At 35.0% G+C, this 18,924-nt stretch overlaps 1 protein-coding gene across 3 annotated transcripts in view; it reads left to right on the top strand.

Moving 5' to 3' along the window:
* Positions 1 to 18,924, top strand: part of Ntan1 (N-terminal amidohydrolase 1) — a 74,814-nt gene that overhangs the window by 7,340 nt on the left and 48,550 nt on the right. For all 3 annotated transcript variants that reach the window (XM_053750332.1, XM_053750331.1, XM_053750334.1), the window contains exon 2: positions 12,127 to 12,169. The gene's annotated coding sequence lies outside the window, so the exon portion shown is untranslated. The remainder of the gene's footprint in view (positions 1 to 12,126; positions 12,170 to 18,924) is intronic.

Genomic DNA, 18,924 nt, shown 5'->3' on the forward strand with positions numbered 1-18,924 from the left:
CTTCCCGTGGATATCGTTTCAAGGCGATTAAGGGATAAGAAGCTGATACGCAACAACAGCATTCACAAAGAGGTCAGGCAGGCTGTCTTAAAATCACTACAATTCTTTCAAAACGTAAACGTTTTATTTTTAAGCCGTCGCGCTCGTCATAGCCGAGCGGAGCACACGCGTATTAAAATTTAAGGCTAAAGCACACATTGAGTGTGCACCGGCCTTAAGATGGGTATTTCCTTGCGGATGTGTCCTCCCAGTTAATCCACTGGGCCGTGTGCGCCCGTTACTCTGATGCACGCTCCGATCCTAGACGATTTAATTAACGTATTGTGAGTGCTATTAACTGCAGCTTCTGTTAAGGCACAGGATAATAAAGACTATTTGGTTAAGGCTCTTACAGGCATTTTCTTTTTTTGGCGTCGTTAAAGCTATACCTATATGTAATGTGAAACCAGTATGTGGCCACTTTTATTCGAAAATAATTTAGTTCATTTTATATTGCATTTGAAAATGGTCGACTCGACGAAGAAGAAGAAGTATTTGGCTCCTTGCTGGCTCTAATTTAGTAACAAAATGTTTTGCTGTATTCAAGCAAGATTATTATATTTCTCGTGACCAACTTACTAAGTCAAGTGTTTTAGAATTTATTTGTACTCCGCAGATTATTCTCTTCTCATCTGACCGTTATCCCGGTTTCTTCTCCAGTCGTAAATTGATGGACACAAGGATTCGCTTGTCTACATTTTCTTCTTCACTTACCGCGGTCTTCGGCATCCTTTGTAGTCAGAGCCTACAAGTCCTTGACAAAACCCCCCACATATTACTAACTTATCCAAACTCGCATGCGATGCTAAAAGCATATTCTTTTATATTCTTGAGAGTTAAATTGTGGGTTAAATTTATCTCGTAAATATGCAAACGAGCGTGAATGTACTATAAACAATTTCTCTGCTTCTTCCTTATACCAAGCATAAGGGTACTGTTCAAATGTTTACCAAAGATTTTCCTTCACTTCTTCTTGCTCCTTAGCGAATCCCATTTTAAATGGGGGTCGTCGCATTATTATCATTAGCCATTTAAATATCCCCACTGCGGGACTGGTCTTCCATATGGATGGACAAGGAGTATGGGCCATGACCCACCACGCGGGCCTATTGCAGATTGGCGGATTTTAACGACTGCAAGTACAACCGAGACCAACGGCTTAACGTGTCATTCGAAGCACGGAGGAGCTCAAGATAATACATTTTTGGTCACCCATCCAATTACCAACCATTGTGACAGTGACTTAACAGCCACCGTCGCCATAGAGCTCATTGTCACTTATTCACATATTTTCTTTCACTACCAAAAATTTTAAATGAAAATACAACCACAGTCGCCGCCTTAAGCTCTACTCTCGATAAGGGATTATGCACCATTATTATGCAGCGTTCTAAGGTTTCGGAAACTGAACCCTCGTCAATTAAGCTATCGCCCATCTTCCATTCAAGCCCGCAACCACCTATATGGTACAATGGCTACGAGTAATGAGCTAACCGGTAAACTTTACATAAATGGTTTTCGGTGGTAGGGTTTCGGTCTTTCGGTACCCTTGAAGGTTAGGTCTTAATAGGTTGTTGGATTGGGTCACTAGATAGTAGATTTGTGCGCTTAAGGATGTTAAAACTGTGACTTCAAAATCCATAATTCTCGCTCCGAGTTGACAGAGAATTATACATTTTGAAAAGAATTAAATTGTAAGTGCAATGTTCCTCTTCGATCTGGGAACGAGGAGAGACACGTGAAACAATAAGATAGTAGCATATATAATGAATTTAAAACGAAAGCTACCACTATCATGAAGGATCTACACGCTAAGCAGCATTTGCAATGGGAATTTCTTAATCAAAACATAAATTTGAATCCTTAAGGGGTTAACAAACATTGTAGTAACTCGGAAGTTGTAAGGCTATTCGCTCACAGTTTGTTCTCACGGCCGCCCCGTATGCAGACGACACGGATTTTAATCGCTACATGGTCCTGATTTATCGGCAGATGAACGCGTAGCACTTTGCTATCCTATTAACTTTGAGTAAACTTAGAATAAACTGCAAGGCAGGCTGCGTTTTATGTGACAAAAATATTATCCGCTAGCGGCCACCCGCAACTACGTACGCATTTTTCACGATAAAATGTATATTACTAGAATTCTAGTCAATCTCTGTGCCAAATTCAATCAAAATCCGCAGTGTAGAATAATATACACGACTATAGTATACAATATAGGAGTATAAGACTATGCGTGCATGTTTACTATCTACAAGAAATATTACGTAAATATATATACAAATATTTTAAAGGTGTGAGAAAAGGACAGATGTATCCCGAATGACATTCAGCTATGAAAACGAAATTACATTCATTTTGCTACGTTATGAAATGCAGATAGAAAGAACGAGATGGATGTCCTTAATACAATTAGTATTAAATGTCAACGATTAATTCCATTGGTTCTCACGGCTTTTGCCTTGTCACCATGCAATACTAAAGATAGACACGCCTTTTGATTTTTTATATGTGTCATAGAGTCTTAGAAATATCTGCTTTTAATATTACGCTTTGACAACATGGTATTGTTGTATTGGTGCTATACTGCTATAAGACTTAAGTTAGATATACGTATCTGGGATTATTGTATAGTTTGTAAACGTGAACAAAATGAATGGAAAAAATTCACAAACAACAAATCCACGTATAATACAATAGAAGCAATAACATTATTTTAATAATTACAAAGTAATTAGGTCTAAAAATTATCAAATGTCAACGAACGACGAATAATCGCCGTCGACGGCATCTTCTTGTCCCTATGACACTTTTCCGTCAAGTCTTTACAATAGAATTAATTTATACTAACAAAACATACCAGATCTTGTGTGTCAAACAGATAACATTTGGCAGTAAAAACGATACAGAGTAAATATATCGATGGGATCTGAACAATCCCACAATACAAACAGCTGAGCACAGTCGAACATATAGAATACACTGGTCAAGAAATTTTAACAGTATAACTAGCAAGTCTTTCTACTGAATATGGGATAAATTAGCTTAGTATTAAAATTGCTATCAATTCAACGTTGATAGATAATATCTTCCAATCAAATCTCCGGCAGTTTACTAAAGATTTTTCGAGTTTAATAAAAAATAGTCATTTTCATAACTTGAAGATTATGTTTAAATGGATTTGTCATGTCACACATGCTTTTTAACTTATTTTTGAAAATAATAATGAAATGAAAAAATTCAGGAATTGACATTGAGACAGGGGCGCCCCTGTCTCGCGAATTTTTTCATTGGATTCAATTCCCGTTCGATTCCATATTTTTTTCATTTCATTGAAAATTATGAATGTAAAGCAATGCGGAAAGTAGACTATACTCATACTTACTAGGCATTTTCCTGGTTTCTTCCTCATCCATAAAGCGTAGCCTGCGTTTCACTTTCCTGTGTTATCTTCTCTATTTCGCACGATCTTCGGCATTTCCTTGATAACTCGACCATTGTAAACTTAAGCTACAACAAACCTGCAAGCAAGTTTATGTGCAAGCGCGGTACTATAATTATGCCCTATCAATGCGGTACTGGTTTATTGAAAGTCCTGGTTGGGCGGGGTGTATTAAGATGATGGCTGGCTTGTAATTTGATGGATTATGGATTAAGGAACACACCCGCGGGCCGCGAGGGGAATTACGCCTTAAACATCTTCGTGGACTTGCAATTGTTATGGGAAACAATTTGATGATTGCATCCCGTTCTTTTGTGGATTATGTAGTGATACTGGCATATCGGCAGGCTATATCAGATTTAGTTAATGTCATAGACGGAAATCTTTTCGTACAGTGGACGGCAGATAAACGTGATCAGCGTTGCAAGTTATTTTGTTTAGGCAAAGCGGGATTTTGACACCAAATTATAAAAAAGCGGGATTAATTCGTCAAACGCGGGATTTAATAGAAAAAAGCAAATTAATAAAAAAAAAATAGGAGCCTAATTTAACAGTGAATCGATCCCAGGGACTTCGTCACGTATTGGGCACTTGTTCCAACAATTAACAAATATTTTCGGTCCGAAAGATGTGCAAATGGGAGGGAATTATTTTTATGGCTTACGTAAATTATGGCTCAGAAGTTTAGTGTTTATATAAGTCGAGTATCGTAAGTTTATGCAAATTTCGCAATAGTTGTAAACCCGTAAGCGGATACATTTCACCACTAATGGCCAGATTTTATTATTGTTCGAATCGTAAGGGACTCGGGCATACCAATAATAATTAATTGTAGCACTAAACATTTTATTACGAGAATGTTCGCAGTACACTCGAATATTAGTTTATTTAATTACTACGATACGACCCTATCCTTAGAAATTTATTGCCATATTTTACAAATAATGCGGAAGTATTTCATGTTACCTGTTTTATAAAAAAAAAGATCCTTAAAGTAGCTTTGATACTCTCCTGCTCTCCTCTATGTCCGTAGCAAAAACCAGCTTAATCCAATGCCCCGTTTTGACGTGGAGGACAAAAAAACAAACACTTTCATTATAATAATAGTATGGATTTATGGACTACGTATCGCCTATATCCGCTTGCTGCAGAAATATTTTTAAATATTTTTTAACTACTATATAACAAATTTTATAGAAATCGTTTCAGCCATAAAATATATACTTTCACTCGCAATTCTTTACTATACGTAAGATTGAAAAGATAAATATATATTAAATATAACCAATTATAATAACTTGGAGATTAAGAGAATACATGAGAACTCTGCCTATGATACTTATACACAAAATATATACAAATAAAACTCGCCCCTATGCCCGCGGTATAAAGATCCATCTAGCATAACATTCGCTCGACTGTGTGACAAATATGGAACCACGATTATTATTCCAAAATAACATACATTATAAAACACTGGAAGCTATAAGGGTGTTTTGTTAAAAAAAAAAGAAGAAAACAATAACACCATTTCAATGGCGCTGATTTACATACAAAGTTGTTTAAGAATTTTAATGTAAATGTTAATTATACATGTAAATAGATTCAGTATCCTTCTTTTGACTTTAAAGTGGAATTATTTCGTAAGGAAAATAGCCAATAGGCAGTTAAGAGTCGGGTTTTATGATTCAAATCCGGTATTTTAAGGGATTAAAAAAAACAGTTTATTAATTATAATACGAAAGATTTTTACATTGTGAAAATAAATTAATGGCAATATTCATATACTATTAACTTATGAAATTGATTGATTGGAAGAAAGAAGCGTAAAATAATTGAAATTAATTTAAATAAACGGTTGTATCGCATTGATATATTTTGGATAGATGTTAATTGTAATAAAATGCTTGATGATGATAAGTGGTCACCACAGCGTGTTACACGCGCGTTGACGAATTTTTGTCCTAAGGTCTTTTGTCACAATATCCTTCTCTTTTACATTGCCTCTCTCAACTTTCAAACTGGAACACTATATACGAGGAACATGCAAGCACTGCTGTTGCAGATATACAATGTGTGGAAATATGTATATTTTACAGTCAACAACAATCATCATCATTTAAATCAAGTTATCCAAAATTATTGCCTTATTTTAAGTTATTGATAGCTAACATTATTTAGGATGCGCTTTACTGTAGCTCTGCATTATATTAAGTTTAGACCGAAAAGTTTCAAAGGTAAAAAAGTAAGTATACTTTTGCGAGCGCAATACAGCACTGTCCTACATGGTTACTGGCTCATAAACGTTGGATCCCGTGCTTTATGTCCATCGGGACTCACGATGGCAATTTCATAGGACATTTACTGGAGAAATCCATAGAATAAATAGCAGTACAGAACTTTTCGAATAAAATAAGAAAACTTAGAGTTTTTGAGTTTTAAATCGAACTTGATCGCGTTCACTCGTAGGGTCGTAGGCAACCAATCGTATTGTGGCGATAAGGTAAAATGACAACATCGTCTCTACGGGATTGGTTCGATCGAATACTTGCATTAAGCACTCGGTGGCGTGGCGTGTAATTCCCGCCCTAGAATAAGATGACTATTCTCCTGTGGCTATCGTACGACTAAGGGCGATAGCTGAGAAGCAACAACAACGAGGGTTGATGTCAGGCGGGCCGGTCGTAAAACAGAGCCAAATCTTCTAAGGAACCCGGGCTTTGGAAAATGTAAACTCGGAACACGCTCAGATTAGACACTTGCACTAAGCATTCATTGGCCACGCTAGCGGTAGAAATAACGTGCCAAATGTTAGATGAAATTGAAACTTACCGCGATTTGAGTGACGGTGCTCTGTGTAAATTGTATGGAAATGACCCCTTATGGGATGCAGAGGCGATCCTACCTAAACATCAAAGTGAAACCCTTTTGAGAAAAACACGGATTTGTAAGATTGGAAGCTATTGTGGTCGCTCTCCCGCTGTAAAAATAGCGATCTGTCTAAACCATTTGCAGTTACTGGGTTCTTGAACTGGTGTGAAACGTTTCGATTTTTCAAAAGCTATTATACGAATAATAATTAAATTCATACCTACATCGCTGCAGAAAAAGCAAAATATGTGGTTGTGAATGAACCATAGAGCAAGTACATACTTTTTCAGCAAGAACTTCTGATTGTTATTATACGTGTAATCTCTTATTCTCATTAGAACACAGCTTACCTGAGGTCTTGCTTTAATTAAAAGTACATTTTGAGAGACCTCGCGTGCATAGTTGCAATTTCTCTCACTATTTAAAGTCTAATAAACTTCCTAGAAGTACGCGTTGATGCCACACATTATTACAAGAATAGCCTATTTACGTAGCTGGCAATTTGTTTCGATTTCAACGAGTACCGTCGACTACAAATCAAGTTACTACTCAAAGACCATTAAATTGTGGTTAATACCGGCGAAAATGCAACTAATTTGGATTCGTTCACTTGTTTTAGAACGATGTTCGTGCTAGTCTAATTCCAAGATAGTTGCTTTTTATTAGCGTAATGTCCACTGTATTAGATGCTGATGGTATTATAATTTGGATTTTGCGCTCGAGTTCGTTTCATGAGGCTGCATTCAAGGCTGGTATTATCAGTAATGAAATAAATGGGGAACTAAGTATAAGAGAAGCAATTTAATTCCGCACGTGCAGAGTTAAATCGTTAAAGGCAAACTTTGATGCCTAGAGGATTAAATTTTCCCACTCGATAAGAAAGATTTTTACGTCAAAAAATCATATCTGTGTAGCAAACCATTGAGGAGTTCCCTCGTTGGAGCCGATCCTGAGTGCACCTGGTAGGGCACTTGGCTCCTAACGAGGGAACTCCTCGACTGCACCTCCATGAGCGCACTCGTTTACTTAATAATGCATTTATTATTTAGTAAGCACGCTGACTTGTCTTGAAAACTGAAGCTACTTAGCTACTTGTTAAATTTCAACTCTGTAGGACAAGCTCTGTAGGGAAGATGTCATTACAGAGGGACAGACAAAAGCAAATGTAAATACTTACAAATGTTCAAAGCTTGAAATCAAACAACCATAAACAAACTTCATTAGAACATAATGTATATGTACCTATGTATGTCCGTTTAAAATTATGTCCGCTTCTAATCATGATTACCATATTGTTACACTTGACAGCAACTACTGTCCCAAATAGACGGCGCTCGTTTCAGAAATTGTCTTCCAGCCGAAGGCTTCAACGGTACAGCTCTGCGTGACCGTGCCTCTGGCTTCTTCTAAATTAATACACGATTGTACTGGCCATGGGCATAAATTATATAGGGGGCAGATAAATCACCTCATAGTGGACGTTGTTATAGATTGAATAGCAAGCGAGAGTTCATCATTCAGAATATAAATAAACTGTTTGAAAAATTTTTGTTCTCTTACGAACCTCTTTGGGGTTAGTTGGTGCGTTCAACTTCAACGTTGTCCCAAATAGGTATCTTAAACGAAATTACATAGGTATCTTAGCGTGTCGACTCGGCGAATCAGAAAGGAAGACCAATAAGAAGCCACCGATACAGCACTATTTGTGGTGTCTTGCATGCAGGTCCTTCAGCTTTAGGTCTAACATGATTCTTTTGCTTTAAATGTCGCGAACAGTTGGACTATGCACATGAGTTCTAGCTTTAACAGGAGTTACATTTCTGTGTTTTAGTATATTTGTGCTAGAATGTTTGGCATGCCTGACAGCTCGTCGTTATATCGGAACACTTTCTAGTCATGATCTGGAGTGATTTAGAAGGAATCCCTGCAATTGGGTCATCATTCTGACGTGTTTGTTGACCTATCTTTGGTTTGACGCAATTTATTTTAAAGTGTGTTATCACACTGTGTTTAATGCTTTGGAAATATCTTTCAACATCATATCTTCCAACATAGTTTGGTTTTAGAATGGAGCCACAGAAGTTCACAAAACTAAAAAGTGAAGTTAATTTCTGATGATTGTCTACACTATTACTTGTTGACTGCATATATAAAATGTAGACGTATAAATAAAACATTACTAGGTAGAAAAATTCACTATACGATTTTTTAAAGTTTTTCTAATGTCAAGAAAAAATTTCATACCAGAATATGATTATTAAAACGCTTAATACTGTGCTCGAGAGTTACAAGAGTTATTATATTTTAGCCCTAATAAATATAAATATTTTTATAGCATAGTGGATTTGTCACATTACTACAAACTGCTACTCCTAATCATATTTACATTTAGGAGTTTCGCTACTAAAGACTATTTATTATTTATTTACTTACTCAATACTCCCATGCTTTCCCTAGTATCGGTAATTGAACCGGCTTCTTTAAAGCTAACTTTAGTATCCCATAACTCAAACAGTAGCTGCTAATCACGATCCCCTTAAAGTACAATCAACTTCATGTCAAGCTACTATGAGAACGTCTATACCACGGAAATAAAGGCGAGTTTGGAAAGATTGTCGTTGACTGTACAAGTAATGAATGTTGCCAATCTGCTTTCCAGCAATATTTATTATGATTTAAATGGCCTCTGAAATTACTGAGATGAAGTGGTATAAACTGTTTCATATTTATTCATATTTATGTCGTATCATAACCGTAATAACTTATATATTCCAATTATTTGATTTTATTTATTTACCTTATTTTCTGGGGTCTTATAGCGAATTTTAGGATGTAAGTGCACATTACCATTATATTAAATCTAAACTGATGACACGAGACAAGACTCCGCATATTTTGCTAAAAATATTATCTAGAAGGGACTTTACTTTCACAGCGGGGTGCCGTTGCCACATCTAGTTCAGTTTGATATAGATTAAAATAAATACTCGTAGACAGATAGTATATAATTTTGCGTTAACTATGCCTTAACTTTCCTTTATGGTCACCTACCTACCACTTTCTTTACAATGTCCAGTGAAACTTCTATATTTATTGGATTGAATCGTGCAAGCTATAGTAGCCGTTTGAATAAAATAAATAATTGCATATGCACAAAAACCTATTACAATTCATTGCAAATTCGCCCCTTTTACAGCCGAATAAGGTCTATGCAGATTGTTTGACAAGTTGATGGAGATTTTGCTACGACTACCAAGATCGTTGTGTTGCCATTACTAACTAAGCTATATTATGCCTTTTGGTTGTATAATATGGTCATAGTAACTGCATAACCATTTTGTGTAACGGAATTATTGTATTTGTGTCCTAATAAATGAAATTTTCATCTTTACTAAGAGTAGCCATATAGAGGTTGTCTCTCTCTCTCTCATTTCGAGCGTATTCCCTCAGATGTTAAGCGTCGAATTAGAAGAATATAAAATTTCGATTCTCCATACAAAAAGTGTGGGAGAAAAATAAAAGTCATTTATTGACATAGATTTCTTTGCGAACCAATTCAGTTTCGTCATCCAAATTCTTTAATTACATTGTAGGGTTTAGTTCAGTATTATTAAATAAATAATTTTATTATGTGTGCAATAAAGAATAAACAAATATTCAAGCTACCATTGTCATACCATTTTCTGGTAAGTACGATGTTCTAAAATATATCTGGCCGTTGACTTGGGCCTTGTGTATCTAAAATTAATTACAGTTATTGTAACTGACAACTTCGATTAGATTATGCACTGTAATCAACCTACATCCACACTTGTTTATTACTCTATTGCACAATCATTTATTACTTGATTGCGTTAGTATTAGTACAGTCAACGTCATATAAAAACGAACATATACGTTTGCATATTTCATGTCTTTACCATCATATAGATGTGTGTCTATGGTGACTTTACGTGCTTCACTGTACTTATCACAGGTTATTTTTACAAGCTTTTACAATATAACTATGTCTCGGGTGGAATCTTGCAACTAACTTTGAAGCAGATATCTTCAACCGATTGACCTGAAATTTAGGACACACGTTTAGTTTTTATGACAATGCATTATACAAGCATAAGCACCCAGGAAACCAGTTTACTGCATGCTGACATGATTTTTTTTCACACAATGAATGCAATATATCTGACAACAATTAAAGCTTGTGTCAAAAATTACATTTTTGTATAAAACTTATTTCATACTAAAATTTATTTCTTACTCGTCTCTACCTCTGTTGTAATGTTTCCCAATTGTATAGAATTTTCATAAATTTTAAGGAGTTGTCTAAAGCATTTTCAGACAAACTATTTTTTGTATGAACCAACAAAGTGATTTAATTTTTGAACATTGAAAAATAAATATTTCTTGCCTATTTTTTGGCGAAGTTGTTAATCGAACTCTTTTATTTCGAATCGAATCGCTTTTATTTCCCACCAGAATAGTTTTCCGGGAAGAATGGTATCCAAGTCCTCCGAACTAACTACACATCCCAAAAATTTGGTTGAGCAAATTTTTGGGATGTGTACATCCCAAAAATTTGGTTGAGTAATTTAAACCTTGAAGTGGCGACGAACTTACTTCCGCATTAACGATTTGTATAGAAAATTAGAATTACCTAAAAAAAGTCGATTGCAAATTTTCCCTTTTCGAAGTCGGTTAAGACACATGTTCTTTATCGTTATTATTGCTAACTTTGTGCGTATACCTGGCCGGTGGGGTTATGTTAGGCCCTAAATCCTCACATTTGACACAAACTGGAAGAGTAAATTATGTTTATGGTTGTAAATACACAGATGATCGCGCTATACACCCCCCCTTAACTACGAGGTCTGTGTACGCTCCTGTACTTATAAAACACTTTACGATCGCAACAAATATTGCCAGTTTTATCATTTTATGTCATGGATGCAACCTCTAAAGCCTTTCTATTTCTGATTTAATAGCTGTCCTTTAGATTATTTTAGTATATTTCATACTTTATTGCCTCATTCATGTGTTTAAATCGATTACCCAATATAAGCGAAAGTCTGTGAAAAGGAATTGGATTTGGATTAAAATTTACTTAGGTACATAATTTATGTAATAAGTGATAACTTTTCATAGGGTTCTTATGAACAAATTACACGTTTTATCGCTAATATACTGCTTCGCGGTTAATAAATATTTATTATCTGTTCCCATCTGTATTTTTTCCTTTACTTTTATATCGTACTCTTGATGATAGCTATGGATCAACACACATATATATGTAGAGCGTTGTAGAATACAAATTTGCAATTTTGTACTAAGATTTTTAAGCACCTAACAATTTGCCTGATCGATGATAAACTCGTTCTATTGTTCGCCGTGTATTTGCATGCAGATTAACTTGAAAATGGCTTTCAAGTTTCCTAGTACCTTCGACAGGCAATTTTGAAATCAAGTCCCGTCGAAACATAAACTAAACATATTATAGTGGAAGCAATAACAACAAATTGAGATAATTCAAGATTGAAACTGATTTTATATCATATTTGTGTGAAAAAAAAATAGAATAGGCAGTGTCTGAATAGAAATCCAGAACTTTTTTGAATATATTTTTATTTCTGTAATGATTTACTTGGAGAGACATAAGTATGCTAAAATAAAAAAAATATTTAGCTATTTTTATCATCCACCAGATTCCGCTAGCCTTATGAAATTTGAAGCTAATCTAACTGCCGAAATCTTTAACGTAATGTTTTTCATTGCAGATGTTCATGAAGAATTTATAGCAATACCCATAATGGTGCTAAGGTAAGAATAAATAATTATTAAATGTCTATGATTTTACATGGTCTAAAAGTCCAACCAAATCGTGGAAAAATTATGATTTTTCCACGATTTGGTTGGACTTTTCCCCGTCAAGAAATAGAAGTACCATTGTTTATTTACTCATGGATTTTAATCCTATATTTTTTTTGGTGATCGTACTTGGTGATTGTACTTGTTAACATAGTATTTGTTTGTTATAAATATTGTTGAGATAAATAAATATGTTATTATTATATTAAATGAAACATGTTAAGGAAACGCAACCTAAGAATGAATTAGAAGGAATGCTAGTTCAGCCAGATTGCTATCCAAATATGTTCTACCAAGGCGCTCAATGTTAGCTTGTAGGAAAGGACGGCGATGTCGCAGCTATGTCGTTGCTATCTTACAGCAACAAGATCGTGCCTCACGCCCGCATTATGCGCCCGCGTCGATGCCTGGACCTATTTTTTGCTGTTGAATTTTAAATCCGACATGTCTTTATAAGTTGCCATTTCTTGCGCCTTCATGTCGAGACGCTACCATTGTTTTGTTTCGTGATATCACGAGAGTCTATAAACGATAGATGAAAACTCTTGGATCGTGAGAGCTGGTAAAAATAATACTAATACGTATTGATGGAATCCTCGAATAAGGTGTTGTTTATGCACGTTTTAAAAGGACTCTTTCAAAGACTTCTACAATTTACACAGATTTTCTGAGGGTTTTAAGTTATCGCCAGGCCTTAGTAATTTTGTCAATTTTACTGTTTGTATAGACGACATTATTAATATTTGAAAACATACTGCTACTCGGTACCACCATCTTTGAGTAAATTTCCTACGATCATGTTTATTAATGGCACATGGCAATATCTTGCTCATCTTCTGATATCAGGAACAGCGCAAAATTTTCGTAACACTTATGTAAAGTATCGGTCTAAAATTTCTAGAATAATCACAAATTGCTGACCACACGATTTCGAATCACACAGTAAGGGCCCGCGTGTAACGGTAGCAGAATATCCGATGTGGCTTTGTTTTAGAAATTGAGAGGTTGAGTCGTGACGCGCCGGCGCTTCTTCTATTTGCCTGGGACCTTTGTGGAAGGTAAATTGTCTATTTTGTGGTTTCACCCGAGGTGTTTTGTTTGGAATCGATTACTATGTAATGGAAACAGGACATGCTGCCGTTATGGCGTTCGTCGCTGTGTTTGCATGTACCTGTGTTATTGCAAAGCTGGTTATGCTGATGATTGTGCATTTTTGTCTACCTCTGATTGGTGGTTATTGATTTATGATTCCCCTAACGACATACTACGATAAAAGGACAGCCATATAGTTTTCTTTATATGTGTGTTACTAGATTTCGCATCAGTGCTTTATTGCCGTGTACATTATGCTCCTTTCACAACGTTCGTTCTTTATATTTAATTAGTAGTTTCGGAGATATTAATAAAATAACATTTCCTCTCCATAATTTTGATGTAGATAATGCAGTGTTATAATGAATTATGAGACTGTTACCCGGTACTTAATTTCTATGCAAATGCGCGCGAGTATATATAATGATCAGAAGCAATTAGAATTCCACACAGATACACACCAGTTACAACATTAAGTGTATTTGTAATTTCAATATCACAAGAATTATTGGTTTCTCGTCTAAACTATGCGTTAGCCGCGGCTCCGCCCGCGCCACACCCCCCAGTATCTTCACGGTTATCTTGCTGTGCGATATTATGAACAATATTAATCTCCTAAGGGAATTATACTTTCTACAATGCTTATACGAAAGCGTTTACGCCTGTTTGGTTTTGTAACACAGAATTGCAAGTTTATGCTTTCAATTTTAATGAAAAAATTTTAACGTTGGAGACTATTGATTTTACCTTGTTCATTGCCTGTGCACATTATGTGGAATATAACATAAACAATGACTTCCTGGACAAAATTAATGGAGTGATTTGCCATTTTATAAAATTAGCTAATAAATCATCAACTAAAATGCAAGTTTACTCCCGATGTTTTCCTTCACTGGAAGCAAGTGATGGTCTAACAGAATTACTATTTATGAGTCAGATTGATATACAAACTTACATGGCACAAGTAGGATTCGAATTGGCGGTCGTCTTAACTACTTGATTACTACCGCTTCATTGATTTTACCACATATTTGATATCATCTACCTTCCATTTCGGTTGCTTAATTGTTAGACCAGTCAGTCTTTTACGAATAACTATTTTGATACTATTTTAATTCGTATCTGTGATATAAACATGCGATAAAATGTCGGTGTTAACTATACGGAACCAACAAGTAAAGGTAATTTATAGATACCATAGATCTTCGTGCACTCCAATTATGGATTCCGTATTGCAACTAATTGAATCCCTGATAATATTTGTAATGTGCATTGAGAATTTGTACCTGAGATTAGTTATTAAGATAACTGGTAGGAATTCCTCTAGTTATTAGAAGCGTTTAATAGGGGTTTCGATGTTATATTTATGATGAGCTAGGAATTACGCTGAGTCAGACCTTGCTGTGAATTATCAACGAAATTTTACACTACTAGTGAAAAAAAAGAAAGAAAATGTTTATTCTTATATTAGACATTTGTGGTAATACGTAGTGGCTGAAGTCTCTTTTAAGTATACAATACCTATATTAGGAGACTCCGCTCTTTTACGGGTACAAATTGTAAGTTTATAGGTAACTAAACTACACTAGTGTTTATTTTAATGTGTTATTTATTCCTAGTAGACAATAGTTATCGACTTCAAGTGTGTTGAAAACCGTCGTATCGCAACACACGCGTGCATTGAACTTTAATAGGTGCTCGACTTTATTATCATCCGAAAATTCCGCCTATTAATCAACATTTACCCTCTGGTGACATAATCTACTATTGTGATTGTGACATAAACTTTTATATTGGTCAGATCATGCTTGACATGATAGTCACATTAAGATGATAGTTAACCAATGAAGTTTACCTATTATCAAGTTGTAATAATCACGCTTCCAAACTACGTTCTAGATAGTTGTAGAAGTAGATTCGTATAAATCGTTATACATCCCAACATTCTGTACATTTCAGCTCAATCGATTGAAGATATTTACTTCGAAATTACTAATTGCAAGAGTCTACCCAAACAAACGTATTTACCATCATACATACTAGCGGCTAGTCCCGGCTTTGCTCTAGTATAACCATTATAAATTATCAAAATCTTCCTCAGGTTGCACACTATCTATTGGTGATTTCCGGTATTTTTTTTAATCTTGTCGCGTTATACAGACAAATAGACAGACAGACGCGACTTTTTTTTTAATACTTAAGGTTAGTTATTGCAAATAGTTGTAACAACATTTATAACATTGCAAATTAAAAAGCTTGTAAAAAATATTACGCGCCCATCACAAGAGTCCCCAGATTCTGTGTATATCCGCCATATTGAAATAGGAGAGGAGCTAGACGGATGTCTACCATTTATACCGGTCAGTGGGTATTCCTGGGCGTACGGTGTCGGTGCCCTGTTTACTACACGTTAACCGGGGGGCGAGTAACTTAATATGCAAACGTACGAAGGTTGGTGCTAATGGTGTCACTTAATGCTAGCTTTGTGTAAATTGGATTGTTTACTTCGCCTGCAAACTATTACCAACAATCATGTATGGATTTGAAAATGTAAAAATATTTGCCTTTATCATGTTGTATGTAAAAATATTTGCCTTTATCATGTTTATCGTGTTGTATCAAGAAGTGTAGCAATTAGCTATGAGGTAGAGAACAACGGAAGTAACTCCACCGACAAGAGCCTCGCTCTGAAATTATGATGATGATTTAAATATTTAGATACAGTTAAGTATAAATTCAATTTAATTACCTGCTGATTTTGTTTTTGTAACATTAAATACAAAATCAATATTAGCATTAAAAATTCAACAATTAATTACGTCTAATTATAAAAACATGAGATGATTATGAGCAATTTACATCGAAAACTTCTGATTAATCATTACGAATTCAAATGTTTCTAATTCTTGTAAAGTTCACATTAATCGTGTTAAAGAAGGCCAGTTGTATTGATGAATATAGCCATTAACATTTGTACCACATCATATTTTACTGTTACGTAGTATCAGAATGTAAAAAAATTAAACCTAAAAGAAAAACTCAGGATCAGCGTTGTCTTAGAAATACATCATCAGACATCAAATCTGCCAACATATATCTAGGAAATAGTAAACGACAGTCATTTGAGGCATCCAAATTCAGTTCAATTGACATTGATTGATGACTTTGTGACACAAATGACTTTTAAGTGTTATTTTAAAAACCAACAAAAGGTTATTATTACTAACATGCAGATTATTCTAGATTACTCCCTCAATCATCTCGCCTATTCTACTCGACCAATATGAACAAGGCTTAAATAATTTTCTGTTGAAGTTTAAGCAGCAACTTGTAGGGTCGTATTGTTATTAATGAGTTGGATTCAGTTAATCTGCTTAAGGAGTTGGACTGGACAAGCGCACCGTATCTTATAGGATAAACTCTAACCCGAACTACAATCCCGGTCGTTATTATTTAATGCAATAGTTTTGGGTACTGTTGACACGTTTAACCACTTGCAGCTTAACATAATGTTTAGTTAATCTGAGACGTTACGTTTGATCAAAGATTCTTAAACTTTTTTAATCTTATTTCACGGTTTTCACCATACTTTATAATTCTCGTCTAAGTAGTGTTTTAAAACCTATAAAAAGTAAAGCTCTTTCGATACGTGTATAAATTATCATATGTACATATTTTTTTTGTTGACGTCTATAGATTAACATAAAATCATCTACAACCTTTCGCTAGAAGCAGTTTCGGCATCGGTACCACACCATCCATATAGTGAGTCATAACCAGCTCCCTGCTGAGCACACATCATAATGAATTGCTGACCTCCTTCGAATATCCTCCTTATGTTTTAGGAAGAATAATGCAGCGCATTTATTGCAAATATGCTGTACTAGTATATATAGTATATATATTAAGCTATGCTGTAACTACTACTAATAGATCTTTCTAAGAACGGAAATTTTATATTCAAATACAATCTCAATATCTTGATATCACTATACTTTTTCTTCTACTTCTCGTTTCTATTGCTCCGGTACTTGTTGCATACTTTTTCTCTTGAAAATATATTCACCGATTCATACTCATCACTTCTTGTGTCTCATCTATCGCTGTCTCCTGTTCCTTAAGTCCAAGTTCAGCCCACGTGCCGGGCGGTCTGTTGAGGACTAATCGGTTTAAGTAATGTTCATTAATTAACGTCTTGGAGAGATTACTGTCCGGTTTCGACCATTAGCAACAACAATATTTTGTCAACTCGCCCGCACAAGTAAAGGTTTGTATTCACTTACAAATATATATTTAAGATATATTTTACAAACAAAAAATTACAGAAGTGTGTCTGCAAAATGTTTCGTAAAAAGTTGAAAGATATATTCGTCGTCAAATGTAACAGAAGAATCTTTCAAATATTCATTATATGTATGCATTGTGACAAAGAATGGGAGAATAATCTTCCTCTAATGGTTGAAGTTATTACATTGATAATAAGTTATGCAAAAGGTGGTTTCATCACAACGAGCAACTTCAGGCCACTTTTAGAAACAACACTAGTCATTTCATAATATACCATATATTATGGAAATGACTACTAAAATGAACCGATTATTTTTCTTCTGAACTAAAGATATATTTATTTAAAATTTTACATTCAAAACTGCCTTAAGATTTCCCAATTATCATTTTATTGCTACCAATAACTGAATTCAAAATGTGGAGACATTGAGTATTCACGAATCGAGAATTCGTTATGAACGAGTGTTTAATGGAATATCCAGTTATGAACAGGCCCTAAATACGTTCGTTATTGGCCCACAACGTGCATTAATCGTAATTATTATGATAGAGCGATTTGTCCCGTTCTCTACACAATCAATTGTATCGGTAAATACGGTAAGCTCGATGTCAATTGGTCCACTGGCTTAATTCTCTTATTAGTCATGATCATTTAAATATTATAAATTGCTCAATTAATTTGATTTCCTTAAACATTTTCAAGTAGCTTTATCGGTTTTGTATTCACACGCAATAAATACTTTTAATATCATGATTCTCGCGAGTGTTGTATAGTTCAAGAGTTATTTATAAGGCTTTCTGGCGAATATAGAAAAATCTTTTTCGATAAGAATCTCCGCTGCATCCTCGTCAACGGATCGTAGACAAATGGATACCATTTGTTTCAACTGATTGGGCCGTTCAGGGGATGTATCTTGGTTGATTATATTCCGCGAACCCTTCCGAGCTGCGAATAAATGAAAACTGCCGATGGTGGCTTCAGATAGCCAATCTTCGTCTTGATGTATTGAACAGCTTTGATATTCCGCCGGCACGGGATCCACACACGCTTGGAAATTGAAAATTACTAATTTAACCGCTACTATCTTGGGAACTTCTTTCATTATCTCTATTTGAACTTCGCTTCCTGCTTTTTATTGCAGAGATAACATCATATATTTAAAGACAAGCTTCGTGTTACTAACAATATGTGCAATATCTCAGTAAGTTTTCGCAATATATCTCCTTGTCTGTTCATTTGTATCTCTGGATTTATTTACACGCAACATTATCTTGTTCAAAAGACTAGCGTGTATATTAATGGTGGTGGCGCCTTATTCATATTTTAG

This window comes from Plodia interpunctella, chromosome 10 (genome assembly GCF_027563975.2).
Source record: "Plodia interpunctella isolate USDA-ARS_2022_Savannah chromosome 10, ilPloInte3.2, whole genome shotgun sequence".
Taxonomy (NCBI): domain Eukaryota; kingdom Metazoa; phylum Arthropoda; class Insecta; order Lepidoptera; family Pyralidae; genus Plodia; species Plodia interpunctella.